This window comes from Peromyscus eremicus, chromosome 15 (assembly GCF_949786415.1).
Source record: "Peromyscus eremicus chromosome 15, PerEre_H2_v1, whole genome shotgun sequence".
NCBI lineage: Eukaryota > Metazoa > Chordata > Mammalia > Rodentia > Cricetidae > Peromyscus > Peromyscus eremicus.
In genome coordinates, this window is record NC_081431.1 from 88,848,817 (window position 1) to 88,869,453 (window position 20,637).

The window sequence follows — 20,637 nt, forward strand, 5'->3', positions numbered from 1 at the left end:
TCTCAATTCTCCTCTCTGTTAGTCCCACCTATACTTCCTGCCTGGCCACTGGCCAATCAGTGTTTTATTTATTGACCAATCAGAGCACATACAGACCATCCCACAGCATTATGTAGCTGAAGTTTTCCTATGTCCCACCTGGCCCGTGGTAAGGACAAATCTCTCTCACCCACCGGTCCTACAGCCTCTTGGACCCAAGTAAACACACAGAGGCTTATATTAATTAAACTGTATGGACTAATGGCTCAGGGATCTTGCTAGATAGATCTTATATCTTAAATTAACCCATTTCTATTAATCTATAAGTTGCCATGTTGTAGCTGTAGAATTTCTCTCCAGGTCCCACCAAGCCCCACAGTCCCACAACCCACGTATAAAATAATCACTAGATGCTTATATTACTTATAAACTGTATGGCTGTGGCAGGCTTCTGTTATCTACTTCTTCTATCTTAAATTAACCCATTTCTATTAATCTATAGGTTGCCATGTGGCTCGTGGCTTACCGGTACCTTACATCTTGCTTGTCATCGAGGTGGTTGGCAGCGGCTCTCTGCCTTAGCCTTCCACTTCCCATAATTCTCTTCCCTGCTTGTCTCGCCTATACTTCCTGCCTGGCCACTGGCCAATCAGTGTTTTATTTATATAGAGCGATATCCACAGCACTTCCCCTTTTGTTCTTTTTTAAAAAGGAAGATTTTAACTTTAACATAGTAAAATTACATATAACAAAAAAATTATCGAGCAAGAATTACAGTTGTAATATTAAAGAAGATATCCTATCTATCTTGTATTTTGAGTTTAAGGTTTTATATCTAATTTATCTTTTATCATAACTAAGGAAGATTGTAAGTATCTAGTCTTCAACCACATCAAAGACCTCAGAAGGATATAATACTACCTGAGAAATGGGAGAAGGATGCAAGCAACTTTCGGGAGTCTTGCAGGGTAGACAGAGACAGCTGACAGCCTGGACAGTCATCCAAAGTTTTCTTGTAAAGTTGGGCATCTGTCTTCAGCCCACAGTCCTAGAGTCTCTCAGTCACTTTTCTCTGTGTCCTGTAGAATGTCTGGCAGTTTCCTCTGCAAAGCAGAAACCTGAAGGACCATTTTGTCAAGCAAAGTTCAGTGGTCACCTTTCTATGGGTCCTGCATGTCCAGTTGATCAAGCAGTCCAGGCAAGAACAGTTTCTTGCCCAAATGGCTATTTTTGTCAAGGTGAAGAAAAACTCCATTTAGAGTGTCTTGATGCCCATTCTCCTCTCTGAAGTAAATCAGTGCTGTCAGGAGCAGACATGTCTCACTGTCCAGAAAGTCTAAATTTTTAAAACATTTTAAATGCCATATTCTGTAGGTCTTTGAAGTGTTTGAAGACTACCTATTTATCTGAAATATATCTATGTATATCTAGAAGACTTAATTAACATGGCTACAAATATGATGATCATAGATGACTAATTATTAATCTATTTTTAATTATCCATTACAATTTTAAATGAGTTACATAAACATAATACCTCAAACAAGAATAGAAATATATATATACAGTATAATAAAATTAAGTTTAAACTTGTATCAATAAACTAAAATCTATAGCAATGTAAAATATTTTAAACAAGTTGCTACTCTTTAAAAGTAGGTTCATTAATCTACCCTTTCATCCTATCATATCTAAACTATTCCCTTTTTTTCTTTAGAAATAAATTGTATTTATAATCAACCTGCTTTTTCTCTGTCCCACACCAGAGGGCTCTTCTAATTTGGGATACAAGAATCTCTTAACCATTTTTTTTTTTAAGCAATATGTCCGGGTTTAGAGGGGGAGTGAGCCAATTCCATCTCTAAAACCAGGTTGGTGTATTTGGGAATTTGGGCGTAGATTTTCTTACTACTTCCTGCTGGAGGAGGGCGCTGTATCTTGTGGAGACACAAAGAAAATTTTAGGATTATGGAGTAGTCGATGAGGATGTATCATCTGAGCCAGTTGCCTGAAACCGTTCTGGATGTTGGATCATCTGGGCCATGGTGTCATTGGAGACCTTTCAGGGGGTCTTGGCTGGTCAAACCTGATGTATCTTAATCTGGAACAAATCCATAGCCTCTGGCTTTCTGTGGAAACAAAAGCAGAGACTCTTTTCCAAAGCAACATATCCTTATATCCAAATTTTGAAGTCAAGATACCTTTAAAATTTACATTTTGGCATAACTCAACAGCTTTTACAATCAAATGTTTTTCATTCCTTCTCAGGTCTTTGATGAGATTGAAGACTAGCAGTTATAGTTACAACTTTATATATATAATACCTTAGATAGAACATATTAAGTATTAGATTCAGGTTCTTTAGGATAGTACACCTTTTGGAATGATCTTTGTAACATGCCATTTACCTATGCTCTAGATTTCTCTGGATTTTAGTATGTGTTTCTTGCTTGATATTGTTCACATTGGTTGTAGTTCCATTTTATCTAGGTCATTATCCCTCATTATTACTGGACAATATTTGATAACCATTCCTTTGTATATAGTCTTATATTAGGTTAGAACCTTCTTATTTAGACAAAAAGGGGGAGATGTAGTAGGTAGTCATTCCAGGTTTGATCTGGAAGTTCCAACTAACATTGAGGCTTCGGTAACTGTCATGCTTACAAGGCAGGGCCAAGGGAAGATCCTGAAGACCTGAGATCCAGATGGGCCAGCTCTCTGTTCCTGGACCCTGGACAGTGGAGGTTGACCGAGCAGAGCTCCAGAGAACACCGCTGGACAGTGATACACCTTCCCCAGACCCTGCGACCTACCCACCCCTTCATTTGTAAGTTATGCCACTACTAAACTTTCCTTTGAAGTGTGTGGAGTGGCCTTAATAATTTCACCAATATCATGTGGCTTGTGGCTTACTTGTACTTTACATCTTAATTCTCATGGTGGTGGCAGCTGGCATCGTCTCCTGACTCAGCCTTCCACTTCCCAGAATTCTCTTCTCTGCTTATCCTGCCTATACTATACTTCCTACCTGGCTACTGGCCAATCAGCATTTTATTTATCAATCATTCAGAGCAACATATTCACAGCATACAGAAAGACATTCCCAGCAGGCTTACTTTATCTTTATTAATTCATTTCATTTTGAGACTGTACTAATACAGGCTTGCATAAAACTTTCTATTTAGCCAATAATGTCTTTGAATTTGTGCTCCTCCTTCCTCCACTTTCTTGGAACTGGGACCATATGTACATGCTGCCACACTTAGTACATGCAGTGCTGTGGCAGGGAACTTAGGGCATGTGTGTAACACTCCAAAAACTTAGCTATAATCCCAACATTTTTTAACTTGTGTTAGTTTTTTACCACTATCACTAACTAACAGGCATAAACAATTTTGAAGTGATTTATTTTGGATTATGGTCTTTGGGATTTCAGTATGAAGTTATCTGGCTTCAGTGTTTTTAGGCTCCTTGCACCACAAAGGTATCATGATGGAAGACTGTGAAGCAGAAAGTCTGTTCATGTCACATCATATTTGACAAGAAGTATAGAGAGGGAGACATAAAAAGATCAGAAAAATCTATAACCTTCAAAGACAGGTCTACAGTGCCTCTCCTCTAACAAGGCATGTTTCAAGATCTATCAACTCCAAATTATAGCACCAAATTGACTGCATCAATTAATCATTACATTGGCAGAGTGAGTCTCAGTGATCCATAGTCTCCCAACCATGGCACCGAACAGCTGAGTATGAAGTCCTTAACAAAGGAGACAGGTATTTTTCCATCTATTTTCTCAGAAAAAATTAATATAAGGTGTATTAAATATTTATTTATACACATGTCTTTGATTTATTCAAATCTTATTTCTTCCTAATTTCTTACTATTTTGGAGCTAAATATATTTGGTGCTCTGGCTATCTCCAAATGCCTACCTAAATACATTTGATCAGCTTGAAATGTAAAATTGGTATTTTCACCTTCATGGCGTGTTGTCACAGTAAATGTTCATAAATTAAAATGTGTTTATTAGTGTTTCTAACATTGACTATGTAGCATTTGCATTTGCAGCCATAGTGGGTATAGATGGGTCTTTCTCTGCTCTTTTGGTGTAGGGTTCTTAGTTTCCTTTCTTATTAGTTCCACATCTTTCTCTGTAGGTTTTTTTTAAGACTCTATTTGGTGATGGTGAGGTAGATCACACTTTTTTTTTTTTTTTTGACTTCTCATTATGCCTTCAAGTGGCATGATCTCTGCATGGTACATCCAGCTCCATCCAACATTAATTCTCCTAATGGTAGACTCACTTGCATATTTTTTTCTCAAAAATTCCTGGGTACAATTACTCAATATTCTTAGTTCTATTGAATGGAGAGTGATAGATGTAGGATATTTGAAAATTCAAAAACAATTATTACCTTGCAAAGTAATTTTATATACTTGCCACTAATTTTCAAGTTTTTTCTTTTATATTTCTTTTTACAATTTTTAGATGTATTTATTTTATTTTTACATATGAAACTTTTGGCTGAATTCATGACTATGCACCAAGTATGTACCCAGTGTCTGAAATGATCAGAAGAACATACGAGATCCTCTGGAACTGGAGTTATGGGTAGTTGTGAACCTCGATGTGCATATGGGGACCCTCTGCAAGAACAGCTGTTCTTAACCACAGAGTTACAATTCTAGCCACTGTTTCTTTCCATTTTTATGTGTAGTGATGGAGATTGAAATCAGGGTCTTCTGCATCCTAGGTAAGTACTCTACCACTGACCTATTATCTCAGCAGTGTCTTAGTTTTCTCTATATAATTCTACATAATGTCTCAAAGTCCCATAATTTTGCTATCCTTGATCTCTCTCTCTCTCTCTCTCTCTCTCTCTCTCTCTCTCTCTCTCTCTCTCTCTCTCTCTGTGTTTACTTGCTGGCTCTGTCTGGTTCTTATAGTTATGTTTTGAAAAACTTTTGAAGAAAATTAAAAAGATGAAAGATAATAGATCCTTCATCAAAAAAGTTAACTGTACCTATTTCTCCTGGATGATCTGGCACATTGCCAGTCTAGAGTAATTTTAATCTAAGGTCATCAAATAAGAGTTCACTTATTTACTAGGATATATGTTTAGCCTGTAAATGACTGACAAATCCAGTTTGTTGCCACAGTTATGAATACTTTGTTAACAGACATCCAATGTAATCATTATTTACTTACTTTTGTTGTTGTTATTCTCCTTTTAAACCCAATGCAAAAGGGAACAATCCTTTTAAATCTTTCACATTTATGAAGAGTGAAAACCCTCTAGGGAACATCCTTCTGTTTCACTATCCATGGGGCAGTAGATCTATAGATTGGTAATGGCATGTTTCATATATGATCCCACAATCAAGGAATGTTACTCAATCAAGTAACATTCCTCTAGTAAGATTTATGAACCAATTTCTGCTTTTGGTTTGTTCAGTCTTACAGCATAGAAAATATTTTATGTGAAATTGTTTTGTTTACTTATTATGTGACCAGGTTTCTCTCTAAAAATGGTCTTGGTAGTTTTCTTTCAGCAGTTAGCTCTTCTATGTACTTACCTCATTAAAGATGTCCAATATTTTTCCATATTTTCCCTGAGATGTTTGTTTCTAATAAAGAATTGATTCAAATTTCTTCTCCACAAAGTGTCATCACTTACAATACCAGTACTTCAGTGTCCTTGACAAAAATTAAACACTTCACATTGAAAAGACAAAATTTTAAGGAGTGCTTTTCTCCATCACCTCTGATCTTTAGTTTCACACTACACATTTCATAACTGAACAAATTTAAATAAAGGTATTCCTGAAATTCTGAAAATAGTTTAAAAACAAGATCTGCACTGATGTTTTTAAAGGCTTCTCTTATCTTTTAGAGCAGTTTTTTCATGGTTAAAACTAGCTGTTGTGAAACATTTTCAGGGTAACTTTGATGTCTCCTATAAATGTATACGGGCTGAAACATAAGTGTAATCTCAATATAATATGCAGTAAGAATATATATGTATATATATGTATATATACATACACACATACACACACACATACACACACACACACACACACACACACACACACACACATATATATATATATATATATATATATATATATATATATATATATATATGGGATAGTTTATTTTTAAACTAAGTGAAGTATATTCTCTACAAGTAATAAAGATTCTATGTGAAGTATATTTTCTACAAGTAATAAAGATTTTCTACAAGTCCTAAAGATTGACAAAGTATATTGAGGTTTTTTTAACAATATTATGCTATTTTTTGCAAAACAGTTTTTCTATGTAACATCCTTGGCTGTCCTGGAACTCACTTTGTAGACAAGACTGGACATGAACTCACAGAAATCTGTCTGCCTATGCTTCCTTAGTTCTGGAATTGATTAAAGGCAAACATTGCCACTACTCTGCTAAAGTTATTATTTAATTACAACATTTTTCCTTTCATTTCCTCTCTCCAAACCTTCCATAAACCTCTCCCTGTTTTCCTTCAAATTCATCGACTCTTTTTTCAATAATTTTTAGTGTATGCTTATATGTGTATGTATAAACATATTTCTAAATATAACCTATTCAGTTCATAAACTGTTACCTTTATATATGATTTAAAAACTGATAAATTGTCACTGGATAACCAATTGGTGTTATCTTTCATTGGAAAAGCCATCTCCCCTGATCCCAGATTTCCTCAGCTTTATATGTCTTTTTGTGTAATGTTGAGGCCTTGTGAGCCTTTCTCTCCAGTTTGATATGTTAATTTGTAACATCTTTTTGCAGTTGAGATATGGGCTATCATGTCAGTAAGAATTTACACATATGGCTTCTGATGGTGCTAGGAGACACATTCTCACAAAAACTCCTTGATTCTCTGGATCAAAACATTTTTCTGCCTCTACTTCAATGTCCCTTGAGCCTTAGCTACATAAGTGGACTGGGCTGCATAACTGCACTTTCATTGGGGTGTGGTTTTCTGTAGTAGTCTCTGTATGCTGCAAAGAGGAGTTTCTTTGATGAGAGGTTGTGGTGCTTTGAATGTAATTAGTCCCCATAATCTCTTAGAGAATGACACTATTAGGAGATGTGGTTTTGTTGGAGTGGATATGGCCTTGTTGGAGGAAGTGTGCCATTGTGGGGGTAGGCTTTGTGGTCTCCTATGCTCAGGATACCTCCCAGTGACTCAGTAGACTTCCTGCTGCCTTTTGATCAAGATGTAGCCAGCATCATGTCTACCATGCTCCCTGCCATGACAACAATGAACCGAACCTCTAAAACTATAAGCCATCCCAATTAAATATTTTCCTTTTAAGAGTTGCTGTGGTCATGGTGTCTCTTCACACCTATAGAAACCCTAACTAAGACAGGGGTGAAGACTACACTTATCTGTGATATAAGGATAGCTGTTTACATAATGTTGTAGGGGTTTCTTAATGTTGTTTTCCACAGTTGAGTGATTATATAGCTCATTAAGTAAACATGTTTTTCACTGTCATCAGGATAAGGCATTTGGATAAATGGAGCAACAGAAAACTTGAGAAGTTTTCCTGTCAAGTCATTAAGTTTTAAAATGTTTTGGTGAGCATTTTTGTTTAAATATCACCAAGGATCCTTTATTGAACTCTTATAGATTTCAGAGATAAATTACATCAAGTAGAAAGTTTCATCAGATGTCAACATGAATACTCATTGAAAGTGCTGTGAAACTATTTTCATTATCACATGTATCTGTCTATTTGCAGTGAATTCAAATGTGCCCTAAATGACCCCCTAAAGTTACATCTTTGTCTAGAGTTTTCCTTGTGTGTGAGTAGTGATTAGGTAATAATAAGTAACATTTGTGGTGTGTTGCAGATGTAGCTAAATCCATAATTAAAACAAAGGGTTAGAGTGAAACTTTTGTGATCTGACACCCAAAATATAGATTTATAATCCATTGACATTGGGAAAAAAATCTCCTAGGCTGGAATGGGCCTTTTCTAACAGTGAGTAGTGGAGAAGACCCAAAGCTCTACAGCTTTAAGGGGTATGAAAATTGGAGACAGCATGATACCTTGAAATAATAAAGTTTGAGGTAAATATTTCTGTGTCTTTGCAAGACTTACCAGTTGAATTAATTTTTATCATTGACGTGATTTCAGGATGAAGGAAAGTTTTGTACATTTGCTTCTTTTTAAAGGGTGACTGACATTTCTATCAGTGTGGACTGTGCAATCACGGATACGCAGAAGTGTCAGAAACATGAACAACCAGTTACCCTCACCCAATAAGTATTCAGTAGCTACTCCTTTGTGTTGTATATGGTAACATTATAATAGTGACATGATGTGAATATCATAATTTAGGGTTAGTTTCATATAATCACAGTAACTTCATTGTGACATGCAGATTCACACTGCTGTTTGAAGTCTTTATCAAGACAACTCATTTAAAATCTTTTAACTTCAAGAGACACTATGAATTAATATAGCATATTAAATATACTAAAGGATTTAATCAAAATTAGAAGGCTGAGTTAATATTTCTATGCATAATTAGATATAATTTTAATATGCATATCATTTGCTATTAAGCTTCATTTTTAGATCTACTTACAAAGTCACACACAAACACTGAAGTGTTTGAATGAAATGTTTAGTTGAAAATGCTATTTTGAATTGCCTAATGAATAACTGATCCAAATCTACTGATAGATGGTTGCATAAACAAGAGTCAAACAAATTAAATTTCATATCTTTGTCAAGTACATCATGTTTCACCTGAGTCTATTTTGAAATAAGCAAGTTGACGTGTCTTTGAAAATGAAGCTATTTCTCACATTAGTTTTCTATAATATTAGAAATAGGAAGATTTTTAGTATTAATATGTTGTTTCATATAAATTTTCCTTTTTAATTTTCAGAATGCAAATCAATCCATGTTACTCTTTAAAACTTGTGTATAGCTATTGAAAAATTAAAAACCATTTTATTTATATATTTTGAGGATTCTACCTTAATATATTTTAATATTTCATATCATTGGTGTTTCCAGTTTTATCATTGATTTGTTTCTGCTCAAAGATCATGTATATTTTACATATAGTTAATTTTATAATATTGTTTCTAAGGGGATGAATTTTGTAGATGAATTTTTAATGGTCTTATTAAATAAGAAACACAGAGCCAAATATAGGGGTGAAAGCCTTAGAGATCAGGGAAATAATGAGAGTTGCCAGCTAGCCTTAATTCATTATGCCACCGTAGCTTCCCAAAAGAGCTATTTCATGTCTAACGTGTGCCTTCATTGCCATGCTGTTCTGCCCTCTCATTGGCTCTTAGCCCAGCTACCTCACTTCCTTGTTACTGCCTGTCTGTACAGACCTCCAGGTCTCTATGGTTGGTACTGGAATTAAAGGCATGTGTCACCAAAGTTGGCTTTCTCCTAGTGTGTCCTTGAACACACAGAGACTCTGCCTGCCATGTGATCAGATTACTGGTGTGCGCTACCACTGCCTGACTTTTGTTGTTTACCTTAAAATGGCTTGCTATTCTCTTTGATCTCCAGGCAAACTTTATTTATTAACATACAAATAAAACATCATCACATTTCAACATACAAATAAAATATCACCACAGAGTTTTGTTTGACAAACAAGGTTGTGTGTGGCATGAAGTATTTATGTTTTAAAGGTTTCTCATGTTCCTTCTTATATTTTGAGTGCCTATCTCATAAAAGAAAGAGTATACTCTGTGACTCGTCAATGGAAATGCAGGAACCTGTGGAGATATTTTATTTGTGCACCTGAATAAAGCTTGTCTGAAGATCAGAGGAAAAAGCCAGCCACTCTATTAAACATAGAAGTCAGGCAATGGTAGCACATGGCTTTAATCCTAGCATGCAGGAGGCAGAGATTCATCTAGATCTCTATGAGTTCAAGGCCACAGTGAGAACAGAACCAGGCATGGTGGCACATGCCTTTTATCCCAGCACTAATCATAGAGGTCTAGAGGTCTGTACAGACAGATAGGAAGTTGTGTAGCTGGGCAGAGAGAGGAAGTAAGAGGGCAGAGACAGACAGGCATATAGATGTGGGTATATAGTAAGTAGGTCTCTCTTTGACTGAGGATTTCCAAGTGGTAAGAACATGGCTGGCTTCTTTCTGCTTTTCTGATCTCTTAGTTTTTACCTCAGTATCTGGCTCTTTTAAAAAAAAATTATTATATTAATAAGACCATTAACAATTCATCTTATGTCTGTCACCCTAACATTTGTGGCACAATTACATGAAAAAGCCACTTGTCTGTGGCATTACAAGCCCAAGCTCAGGCCTGAGCTGCATGTAGCCAGAGTCTCCACCCTGCGTAGGCTGAGTCTCTTTAGCTTTTTCTCCCCTGTTGGGTTGTAGGCTCTCTCTGGATTCTGATATCAGACTGCTACCACAATAGGCAGCTGCTTTGAAACTTGCTCAGACTTATACTGTTCTATGCAGCCAGAAGGCTTGGTGAGTCAATTGAGATATCTTAAAGGGAGAAACTGGTGAAAAGAGAAATTTTTTACCACATTAAAAAAAAGGGAAACATTTTTATAATGGAGGAAATTTGGTCTCTGTTTGATAACACATTAGGCAGTCTGAAAATGGAACAATTAAATGAGAGAATAATTAATGTTGATGGGGTTTACATAACATCAATTATAAATATTATTTGGTTGGTCATTTTTGTTTTAGCATTAAAATGATTGGTTAATTTGAATACCAAGACAAAAATTTTAGAAGAACTTGTTAAAAACAAATCATAGAAAAATTTAGGCCTAGGCAGAAGAATTTAAAGGTGAACTATCTCACCATTGAATTATACTGTTACAGAAAAACAGCCTAAGATTTTGAAATAGCCAAACTTAATCTATCCAGTAACCTTACAGGAACTGCCAAATGCTCAAGGCTGTGTATGAGCTAACTGGACTCCAGTGGAAATGTTAGATTTGAGGAGATTTAAAGAAGCTATACTCTCATATGGTATGCATACTCCATTTGTAAAATTGATGTTAAACTCAAGGTCAACTTGTAATAGAATTATCTCTCAGGACTAGAATTATTTGGTTATAGCTGTCCTAGAGACTGGGTCACAGTTACAATGGAGAACCTGGTGCAAAGAGGAGGCAGAGACTATAGAACAATGACGTAGGGCTAGAGGTATGAAGATTTCTCAAGATCAACTTCTTAGAGAAAGTGATTATACTGATATAAAAATAAAATCTTAATATGATGACCACACCCTAATTTTATGCCGGGCGGTGGTGGCGCACGCCTTTAATCCCAGCACTCGGGAGGCAGAGCCAGGCGGATCTCTGTGAGTTCGAGGCCAGCCTGGGCTACCAAGTGAGTTCCAGGAAAGGCGCAAAGCTATACAGAGAAACCCTGTCTCAAAAAAAAAAAACCAAAAAAAAAACAAAACAAAAAAAAAACAAAAGTTATACAGGGCCCAAAGAAACCTTTATGGATTTCTTACAAAGGCTATCTTCAGCATTAAATAGAATGATACCAAATTCAGAAGCTAGACAGATAATAATTGAATCTCTGGCTTTTAAAAATGTCAGTGTAGCATGCAAAAGGGTAATTAGGCTGTTAAAGGCAAGATCAGCACCCTTGGAGGAATGGATCAGAGATAAAAATTAATATTGAATCTCTTGACCATGAAGATACTTGGATAGGAGAGGTAATTTGTAGGTTGATGAAGAGAAATAATAACACCATATGCTTTAAATTCGGGAAACAAGGTCACTTAAAAAGGGACTGTAAACAGGGCATTCTTAGAAACAATGTTTCTTCAAGGAGCAATGGTAACAGAATGTCCCTCCCTTCTGGATTATGCAGAAGGTGTGGTAAAACAAAATATAGGACTAACAAATGTAGATCAACAAGGGACAGACAAGGTAATCCTTTGCCTTTGCCATCAGGAAACTCCCTGAGGGGCTTCTCACAGTAACCCATGACAAACTCAGTTCAGTCTTTTCCTGCCATCATAGAAGAAACCCCTTCTCAGAGCAATTAAATAACCAAATGCCTATTGTAAAAAAACCACATTGCTTGGGGTGATAGGACAGCTTTAGCACATAGAACAAAAATTCCTTGGAAACCATAAAGCAAATTTTTGGGCAAACTTCTATAAATCAACATAGACCAAAATTAAAAATATGAATAAATGACATTCTCATTGAGGGTCTTGTAGACACAGGTGCAGATGTAACAATAATTGTACCAGAATCTTGGCATTAAAATTGGACATTTCAGGAGGTAAATGTTCATCTGTTAGGGATTGGAGCATTATCTCAAGTGAAACAGAGCACAATATGGGTCAAATTGTATAGGGCCAGAAGGACAGAGAGGAAAATTAAAGCCATGTGTGACCAATATAGCTATGAATTTATGGGGGCATGATTTATTACAACAATAGAATACTCAGATTAACATTCCTCCAACCTCAGAAATAAACCATAAACTAACACATATTTCTGATAGAAATATTAGCATATAGTATGAAAAACAGTCACAGGCCATTCAGGTTGCACAAGAACAGGGCACAACAGCTGCTGATCTTTCAAAGACAACAATAGCTCTAACTTTAAATGGTTAACAGACAAGCCTGTATGGGTTCAGCAATGGCCCTTAACAACAGAGAAACTGCAGGCTTTGGAAGAGTGGGTACAAGAGCAGTTAAATGCTCAGCATATTGAAGAACCAACCAGCCCTTGGAATTCTCCTGTATTTCTTATTAAAAAGAAATCTGGTAAGTGGAGAATAGTAACAAACCTAAGAGCAAATAACAAGATAGTTAACCCAATGGGCTCTCTACAATGTGGAATTACTTTGCTTACTCTGTTATCTAAAGGATTGCCTCTTATAGTTATCAGTTTAAAAGACTGTTTCTTCTCAATACTTTATAAGAAAAAGACAAGAAAGGTTTGCCTTCATGGTGCCTACTTATAACAATTCTCAGCCAGTTAAGAAAGATCAACAGGGAATGTTAAATGGCCCAACCCTGTGCCAATATTTTGTATGACAGCCATTGGAAGTAATACGTAAAAAATTTCCTAAATCTATAATTTATCATTACATGGACAACATTTTACTAGTTGATTCAAATGCAGATACTTTAGAAAGAATGTTTGAAGAAGAAAAGAAAATTTTGCCTTGTTGGTGATTACAAATTGCTCCTGAAAAGGTTCAAGGAGGAGATTATTTTAATTATTTAGGACATAACACAGGTCTCCAAAAAATTAGACCCCAAAAAATGCAAATTAGGAGATCCATTATGGACTCATAATGACTTTCAAAGATTACTTGGGGACATTTCCAGTCTACAGACTGCTGTTGGGGTAAAAAAAATGATGGACTGAGTAATTTGTTCAAAACCTTAGAAGGTGACAAGGACTTAAATAGTCCAAGAAAATTACAGCAAAAACTGAGATAGAATTGGCTTTGGTGGAAAAGAAAATACAGGTTGTACATGTGGATCATGTGGATTAAAAGTTTGATTGCATTTTGGTTATATTTGCTTCTAAGCATTCTCTTACAGTAATTTCAAAACAGAGGGATGATATTATATTGGACTGGATAATTCTACAAAATAAACAGAGTAAAAAATTAAAAACTTATATGGAAAAGATCTCTGAGTTGATTTTAAAAGGAAAATTGAGACTTTGTCAATTAGCAGGAATAGACCCAGCAGAAATTGTAGTACATTTACCTAATGATGAAACTGACAAATTATTGACATAAAATGAACCTTGACAAAGAGTTTGCAGTAATTTTTGGGGGGTGGGGATTAACAGCAAATGTCCCAAAAGCAATAGAATTAAACTTACAAAGAGAGCTGATTGGATCCTGCCTCATATTGTATGGGAAAAACCAATATCTGGAGCCCCTACATTTTATACAGATACAAACAAATAAGGAAAGGCAGGTTCCAAATTAGAAAATTTAAGTAAAGTAGTTCAAAGTCCTTATAATTAAGTTAAAAAATCAGAATTGTATGCTATTTTAATGATATTAATAGATTTTATAGAACTTAGTTACTGACTCTCACTTTGCTGAAAAAATGGTCTTACATAGTGAAACAGCATAACGTATCTCTGATGATTCAGAATTAACCTTGTTATTTATTTAGTTATAAGATACAATCAGAAACAGGAATCATTCCTTATATATAACTCACATCTGATCCCATATGTGTCTGCCAAGACATTTAGTACAAGGTAATGATGACATTGATAAACTATTGATAGGAAATGGGCCAGAAGCTTCAGAATTTCATTAAAAACATCATTCAATAGTAAGGCTTTAAAAAAAGATTTTTTCATAACCTGGTAACAAGCCAAGAAAATTATAAGGCAACATCCTACTTGTTCATTTTACAACCAAACTCTACTACCAGCAAGATGTAACTCAAAAGGTACTCACAGCAATTAAATCTTGCAGATGGATCTATTTCATTTGTAGAATTTGGAAAATTGAAATATGTACACCACACCATTAATACCTATTCAGGATTTCAATGGGCAACTGCTCTGAGTTCCATAAAAGCTGATTCTGTAATCATGCATTTGATAGAAATTATGCCCATCATGGATAAACCTGCACAAATTAAAACTGACAATGCTCCAGCATATGTGTCTGTTAAAATGAAACAGTTTTTTGCTTATTAAAATATAAAGCATATTACAGGTGTACCACATAATCCTACAGGCCAAGCAGTTATAGAAAGATCAAATTGAACTCTAAAGGATATGCTAAATAAACAGAAAGGGGTAACAAACCCCCCCCAGAAATAGATTACATAATGCTCTATTAACTTTGAATTATCTCAATGCTAATGAAAAGGAACAACAACTGTGGAGAGATGCTGGATAATAGAAAAAAACTACAGAATTAAATTAGCCTATATACTTTAAAGATCTGCTGACCTCAGAATGGAAACCAGGATATGAATTACGCTGGGGATGAGGTTTTGCTTTTGTTTCTAAAGGAGAAGAAAAGCTGTGGATGCCATAAAAATTGACTAAAGTTCAAACTGAACAAGGGAGACTTCTAAAGTAGATAGGGTGAAAGTTCATCAGCCAGCATGACTATTCAATTTAAACCACTATACCACTAACAAATGCTTTTCTTTTAGACAGATACAACTTGCCAAAAAGGTAACCTCCTCAAAATTAGGCTTGGGGAAAGGTTTTTGTTTTTCTCTTTTAGGAGAATGAAGGCTAAAAAATCTGAAGAATACTGGACAAATGAGATATCTGAAGAAAAAGGACAAATTATCCAGAAAAAAAAATGTACCAAGAATAAATGTAAATTGGCCTATTGGTATATTGCATATAAATTTTCATAAGTCTTCCTAAATGTTTGTTTCTGCTCTTCTCTACAGACACTTAACACAAATGGTCTTTATGTAGTCTCAGTTCAATTAAAAATTAAAACTGGCTTTGGAATTGGAGCATGGGTCTTTCCTTCTCTAAATCTAAGAATGCTTGTTAAAAGAAAATGAAAGATCTCTGTATCATGTCAGAAGAGTCATCTGATATGAGACAGAAGAAAATCAATATTAAGGGACTATTCTATTACCACAAATCACATAATTCTTCAGTTCTATTTTGATTCTTTAAAACTTAAGGTATAAATTTTATATCAAAATTTATAAAATTTATATATATATATATATATATATATATATATAAACTTTTGTCGTATTAGTGGTCATATAGAGTACTAACTAATTCTAGAAATAAAGGCTTCATCTAGCTGTACATGTTTTCATATTTGAATCTCAGTTTTCTGCAGGGAATCATGAACAAGCCTAACTGCAAATTTGAAGTCTCCAAAAAGATGATGGGACCTCACAATGATGATTCCATCTGGATGATAATAATACCACTAAGCTGACAAATATCACCCAAATATTAGCTTTGGACTACAAACTTCTCATGACAATTTTGAGATGGCTAGCTGACATGATCCAGCCTCACAGACTACTCAAGCATGGACTTGAGACAAGCCCTGCATTTTCTCATTATGCAGAGACTGGACAACAAATGATACAGCTACCTCTCCCAGAACTTGACAATTAACTCAAAATTTTTCTTTTCAGGATTCAGTAAAGATGTCTTTGCCTCCAGACAGCAGGAAGTAATTTTAAGAACACAACGCCTACATTCTCAAAAGGTGGGACGGGTAGTTTTTTGTCATTCTGTGGGTTATGGATAATTGTTATTGTTTAGGATGTTTGGTTACAAGTTGGTAATTGTTAATGGTAAGGAAAAAAGTTAAAGGAAATTAGATTCAGGGTTCTTTTTTGGAAAAAAAGAGGATATAGACAAGGGATAGATTATTGAATTTGCTCTTGGAAAAAAAGAAGATATAGAAATGATAGAATAAAGTATAGATTATTGAATCTACTCTGAAAAGAAAAAAGAGAGAACATGGATATATGATAAGATAAAAAGGTAGATTATTGAATCTACTTTTAGAAAGCACCTGCTAGTTTTAAATATTTTACATTGGATTGGATTTTTGTAATATCGTACACCAATTTTAGATATTGATACAAATTTGAGATTGATTTTGTTAGAAAAATACTGTACATATATTTCTAATCTTGTTCCAGGTATTGTACCTATACAGTTCATTTAACAATGTAATGCAATTTTCTAATCCTTGAGTTATTAATACCAACTAATTAGGATATAAAGAAATGAAAGTTAGTAGTTAGTCATTACAATAGAACTTGTAGTCATATTACGTGTGTTTTCAAGGTCAAGCAGAGATGTTTTAGAGAGACAGATCATCTTCAAACACTTCAGAGATCTACAGAATATGGCATTGAATATGTTTTAATAACATAGATTTTTTTCTTTTTTATGACTATGAGATATGTTTGCTCCTGGCAGCACCAATCTACTTCAGAAAAGATGATGGGCATTGAAGAAACTTCATATGGAGTTTACTTTCCTTATGGCAAAAGTTAGCCACTGGGCAAAAAAATGCCCTAGCATTGACTGCTGACAGCATGCTGTCCAAAATGCACAAGCAGGACACAAAAGAAAGGACTGATGATCCTTGCCAAGACAAGATAAGAAGGCCCTTTAGAAAATCCTGCTTCATAGATGAGCCTGTCAAGATATGATAAGCCTGTAGACTAAAGAGGATTCCCCAACATTGCAGAGAAATGTCTGGTGACTGTCCAGGCAGCTGACTGTTTCTGTCATAATTCACATTTTTTTTGGAAGTTGCTTGTTTGCACTCATGTTTTATTAGGAAATATTATTTCCTTTTCAGGTCTCTGTGGGAGTTAAAGATTAGATAGTTACAGTTTTCCTTGTTAAAAAATTCAGAAAAGAAACTCACTTAGAGGTATAAAGTGTATAAGTTTGAAAGACATCAAAAGATAGTTTTCTGTTGGTAATACATGTTAGGATAGAAAGTGAATTAGGTACATTTTGTACTCACCAAAACAGGATAGATAATGGAATATTTATGCTGAATTTTCAAATGCAAATAGACTAGATATTGTTGATGTATTTGTTGCCTTATATATTATATATAGTTATTGTACTTATGGTATATAGTTTTTCTTATGTTATTTATAATTTCTTTTTTATTTTAGACAAAAAAGTGGAAATGTGGTGACATTTTGTTTATCCCAATAAAGCTTATCTAAAGATCAGAGGTAGAAGCTGGCCACTATATTAAACAAAGAATCAGGCAATGGTAGCACAAGCCTTTAATTCTAGCATTCATGAGGAAGAGATTAATCTGGATCTCTATGAGTTCACGGCCATACTAGGAACAAAGCCATGGTGGCACATACCTTTAATCCCTGCACTAACCATGGAGGTCTGGAGGTCTCTACAGGCAGAAAGGAAGTGATGTAGCTTGGCAGAGAGAGGAAGAGGGCAGGGACCAAAAGGCGCATAGGCATGAGTATACAGGAAGTAGGTCTCTCTTTGGCTGAGGATCTCCAAGCACTAAGAACATGCCTGGCTTCTTATTGTTTTTCTGATCTCTCAGTTTTTACCCCAATATCTGGCTCATTTTTTTTCTTTTTTCTTTCTTTCTTTTTTCTATTAATAAGACCATTTAGTAATTCATTTTACAGGAACAAATGTCCAATCCAGGAAGAGAACTGACAACAGTTTCACCCATTTATAACACAGAATCCACATGAATTGATTTGAATGGCTTACAGGAGCATGAATGATACAAAGGAAGTCATGTCCCTTGGAAATCCATTCTGGCTACATCCTGGGAATTCCCAGACCAACGTGCAAGCATCTCCATCAGTCTCTTCCTCCCTAACAATCATTATTTGCTTATCAATCCATAGGTAATGGCTCTTTCTTTCTTTTAGCATTTTGAGCTTCCTCAGTTTCACAAGCTTCTCCAGCTTCCTGAGTGCTCTTGAGGCACTTCAATTTGAGTCAAAAGGCTACACAAGACAGTTACAAAACAGACCACAAAAGGAAATAATTTCTGTTAACTAGGATTGTCTTTAACTTGAGGCCAATTATTCTTTTGTTTTAGCCTTTAGATTAGAGAGTTCTACAGCATGTGCCAACATGCAGGGATAAATTCCTAACATTTATTGTCTGAGATAATTTGCTATATAAAACATGTAGGAAAATTATACAGAGAGTTCAGTTCTAAGTGGAATCTTCTGGTTGTTCTTTCAGAAGACTTTATGTATCAGGTCTCCTGCTGTGGTCCCAGCTAGAGTAGGTATATAGATAAACCAGCACAGTTTCTGAAAGGAATAAAAACTGGAGACTCAGGCCCTCTCCAGCTAGCTATGCCCATGCCTGTTCTCATATCTCCATTGTGGATGTCACCTTCTGGAGGTCCCCTCATTATTAAAGTCAATACATCCTATCCCTACCACCTTCATGCCGTTTGTGCTTCATGCTCCCCAGTCTCCACTAATTAGGAGGTTCCTTTTGTTGAGAATTGAAGAGAAAGTCCCATATTCAGGATTTAACATGATTCTTTTCAAGTACTGAGAGAAAATAAATCACACTGAATCCTACAGTATTTTGTCTTCTGATTATAGAATAAAGTTACACTTTTTATTTTTAGGCCAAGATCTGGTCCTAACTCTCCATGTTGACTATGCCAGCTTAACAATAATAAAAAAAAAAGAAAAAAAGAGTGCTTTTTATTTGCTAGATGCTTACTATCTTATGGTTACTTTCCAAATATTTATTTTATTTTTGACTATGTGTATAGATGTATGTGGGGGAGACAATGTGCGTGAGCTAGTGTAGGTGCTGGCAGCGTCTAGATGAGGACCTGAAGCTGGAATTAGAGGAAGTTGTGATGCACCCACAAGAGCATTTAGGAGAGAACTCAGGTATGGAAAGGAGTATGTGTGTTTACCTGCTCAGCCGTCTTTCCACCCTACCCCTTTCCCAGAGCTACTTTTTAAAACAAATTTTATCTTGAATCAATTAAATAAGAAGTTTTTCTATACTTTAAATATTTAAATTAATTTATTTGTGAATTAGAATCAAAGTTATAAGTATTAAACATGTTTTTAATACAAGAAGATAACACTGAGCATATTAGAATTCAAGGAATCTTGAATGTTGTCACAATTTATGTTGTAATATAATAATAATCATTATTATTATATAAAAGTTAGACCTAAATTTTTAAACTTTCATATTGATTAATAAAGCAAACTGAAAAACAACTGAGTGACATCATTAAATATAAACTCATATTAATATTGCTAAGTGCTTTTTAAAACTTCAGGAGAGCCGTGAACCATGTAGATTAGTCTTGCTCTGTGTATAATAAATTTTGTGGAAGAAACACAGATATGCATGTAGTCAAAGTGTGTCTTGAATTTTCTCTTTGAGTTTGAACATATTTACTTATCTTTTAGAATTATTGAATGAAAACAACAAAATAAATGAAATATCAAGTTACATAAACTGAAAATTTTAGAGAAGAATGTCATTATGTGCTCTAGAGGCCAATCTTGTGATATTTTGGTAAAGAATGTGGCTGCTTTTTACCCTTGTCTGAAGAATCTGCCTGAGGCTAAATTGAAGAGTTTTGGATTAATTCCATTGTCAGAAGAAATTTCAAAACAGCCTAGTATTGACTCTGTTTTGTATTTATTAGTTTTTACTCTCATGAAGATTTATAATGAAAACTAGTGAGGTGAACATGTAAAAATACAAAATTTACAGATTGAAAATAAAAGGGTCACCTGGGAGTGGAATGGAGCTAAATCCTGTGTTCAAGAAGATAAACAGATTAAATAAATACCTGATGTTAAATGGAATAAAGGAAGTGCTGACCTCAGGGCAAGATCCCCTGCAGCTAAACTTCTATTTGTTAATTGGGATTAAAGAAAAGCAGATCTGGATGTGTTGGTGCATGCCTTTGTTCCCAGAACTCCAGAGGCAGAAACAGGAGAATCCCTAAGGTGGTCAGCCTGATCTACAGAGTGAATTCCAGGACATCCAAGCTTAGACAAGAAGAAAACCATGGACAAAAGGAAGTGGGTGAAGGTGTAGTTAAACAAGGGGGCACATTTTCCAGCCTCAGCAAATGACAGAAGTTGGCAGCTTCAGCCACATGGCTCT